Below are 3,149 nucleotides of genomic sequence, written 5' to 3'. Positions count from 1 at the left end.
GAAGTTATTAATAAATGAAAAGACAACCTAATGTCTGCACAATCTGGATTTAAAAAACATTAATTTGCGGGGGAGGGGCACTTGGGTGGCTCAGTCAGTTGAGTGGCCAACTCTTGACTTGGGCTCAAGTCATGATCCCAGGGTTATGATCAAGCTTCCCCTTGGGCTCCACGCTGGGAGTGGAGCCTACTTGAGATTCACTCTCCCTCTCCTTCTGCCCCTCTCTCTAGCTTGCACTCTCCTCTCTCTTTCTCAAAAAAAAAAGCATTAATTTAGATTGGTCTTATACAGAAATCGCTCCAGGAAGCATTACCTTCAAACATAAAGTTTGAATGCTCGTTTGGCAGCACATCTAACTAAAGTTGGAATGACACGGAGAGCATTAGCATGGCTCCTGCACCAGGATGATATGCAAATACAAAGTTTGATCACTTTTCCAGATGAACACATTCCAGACTTTTTAAACCAACCAGTATTAATCAACAAAATAGAAATTAAGCATATACTATATACAAATTTAAAAAGCATATACTATATACAAAATTCCATATTTAAAAATATAAAGTAGTATCTCTATAGTCCTAGATTCTGTAATTGAGTATATACCTATATATGTGATTTCCTTGGGCTCTCAGTAAAACAGTGATAATGCTCTTCTACTAATCAAATTACTCATTTTCATGAATGTCTGCTGGAGGTTAGGATTTTAGGTTATATTCTCTTTTTCTATACCCAATGCCTCATATAAGTAGTTGATTCACATGAGGTAATTAATATATGTTTGTTGAATAAATAACCACTCATATAATGTATGTATACCGACACGCATATATCTATGTATAATAGATACATGTATGCAATACATATATATGTATATGTACTATAGATATATAGAAACACACACACATACACACGAGATATTATTTGTTTATGTGAAATTTGGTGTGTATGTAAAATTAGAAGGAAGTAAATGACAAGTGTAATGTAACATTTACATCATCCCAGTGTTGAGATAATAAAGCCATGCCCAATTTGTCCTGTGATGTTATAGGACAAGTGGTAACTTGCAAAATATGTAGGTGGGAACTGGTTTGGTCAATATTTCAATTGAATTTCTGCAATAATAATGATCTTTCTTGCATTTTTCTGGACACCCTTTTAAAGAGTTTTTCCACGAAGCAGGTTTTGGGACAGCTGCTTTTACATGTGGTCCTGAGAAAACTGTATTGAAAAGAAAGATAACTTCCACCCAAATATCTATTGCTGTATTACACAGAAATGTACAGTAAAACATGTGATATATTATTACCTGAATTATATATTCCAAGGTCCAAAGGCTGAAAAAAGAGGCTTCAATCTATTTTTCCCAGCATGCTTGAAGGCAAATGTCCTTTAAAATTTGCACATCATGGGAATGGAATGTGCTCAGGGATCAGCTGAAAGTTTAAAAAACATGAGAACTTTGCAGCTGTGGCTACAGGCTTAGGCTCAGCAGGAGAGGACAGGTCCCCTTCTGGGCCATTCTATAAGTTCCGATGAGTTCCCCAGGGAGTCACAGATAATACTCCTTGTCCTGACAAAGCCACATGCAGATTTTGAGCCAACCTATGCAGGTGTACAGTAGTAAGATCTTACATTTGCATAGCACAACAGATTATATTGTGCTATATAATCTTTTGAATTAGGCAGAAAGCTAATTGTCTCTAGGTTATAGACAAGGAAACCAAACTTTGGTGAGGGTTAGGGGTATGAGATAATAGAAAACACATAACTGGTCTCTGTTCCTAGTTTCTGACAGAGCTCCTAAAACCGTTGTAATTTCCTAAGTGATAAGAGCACAGGGACCATCCTTTGTTCTAATGTTTGGTCTTTCCTGACACTGGGCTCCTGGTTCCTGACACAGGGCTCCTAAGTCCCTTGGAATTTCCTTGGTGATAGGGGTCTCTTGTTCTAATGAGGTGACTCCTGGATGGCATTGATCAACAGAAAGACCAAGCCATGATTAGAGGCTTGGAAAAAAAAAAAAAAGAGGCTTAGAACTTCCAGCCACACCCCCACATTCTCCAGAGAGGGAAGCGGGGTTGGAAAAGAAGTTCATGATAGATCATGTTTACATGATGAAGCCTTCATAAAAATCCCAAATGTATGTGGTTGGAAGTGAGTCTGCTTCCGGGTTGGTGAACACACGGAGGTGCCGGGAGATGGCATGGAAGTTCTAGGTCTCTTTCTACCGACCTTGCTCTGCATCTCTACCATCATATGTATCTTTTTATCATATACTTTTATAAGAAGCTTATAAATAGTAAGTAAATTGTTTTCTTGAGTTCTGTGAGCCCCTCTAGCAAATTAATCAAATATAAAGAGGGGGTAGTAGGAACCTCTAATTCATAGCTGATCAGTCAGAAGCACAGGTAACAACCTAGACTTGCAATTGGTATTGGAACTGGGGGGAATACTTAACCCCCTTTAACTGGGCCCTTAACATGTGAGATCAGATGTTATCTCCAGAATTGCTTAGTGTGGGAAAAGACCCTGCATAGCTGGCTTCAGAAGTGTTGTGAATGTGGCAGTCATGTGAGAGTAAAGAAGGAACCTGGGAGGGAGACTGGGTTTTTCCTGCTTGAGTGGCTTGCAAGGTCCCACAGCAGAAAGGGGCGAAATTGGAAATAGAACCTATAGATTTGGTCAGATTTCATACAGAGTTCAGAGGATATAAGTGTTTTCCAGTCCTACTATTTTCTGGCTATGTGACTTTCTTCAAGACTCTCAAGCTCTTTGAACTTGAACAGCCTCATCAATAAAACAGAATAAAAATCTCTCACATTGTAACTCTGGGGGTGAAATAATGTGTGAAAAGTTTTGTTGATAGCAAAATATGATTTAAGGTTTATGTCATATTTACTCTTTTACTCCCCTGCAAATGGTAACAGTATAGTTTTCCAGAAGCATCCTGTTTAAAAAAAGAAACAAAAAAAAAAACAAAAAAAAAAAACCAGGCACAGAATCTGTAATTCTGAAATCCTCAAAACTCTACACCAAAAGTCTTTCTAACTCATATAGCAGCAAAGTCTTACCTGAACTGACAGTCCTATTTACTTTCTTGTTTTACCCTATTTAATACGAATATTCATTTCTTCCACATCAGAAAT

General features: G+C 37.9%; 1 non-coding gene across 1 annotated transcript; it reads left to right on the top strand.

The window, feature by feature from the left end:
• Positions 1–332: 332 nt before the first annotated feature.
• Positions 333–436, top strand: LOC125911989 (U6 spliceosomal RNA). Its single transcript, XR_007454563.1, has one exon. It is a non-coding gene; the product is annotated as a U6 spliceosomal RNA (small nuclear RNA).
• The last annotated feature ends 2,713 nt before the right edge of the window (positions 437–3,149 follow it).

The sequence above is a fragment of the Panthera uncia genome (assembly GCF_023721935.1).
Source record: "Panthera uncia isolate 11264 chromosome C1 unlocalized genomic scaffold, Puncia_PCG_1.0 HiC_scaffold_3, whole genome shotgun sequence".
Classification (NCBI taxonomy): Eukaryota; Metazoa; Chordata; class Mammalia; order Carnivora; family Felidae; genus Panthera; species Panthera uncia.
Note: the sequence above shows the minus strand (reverse complement) of the source record. Positions and strands in the feature narration are given on the sequence as shown.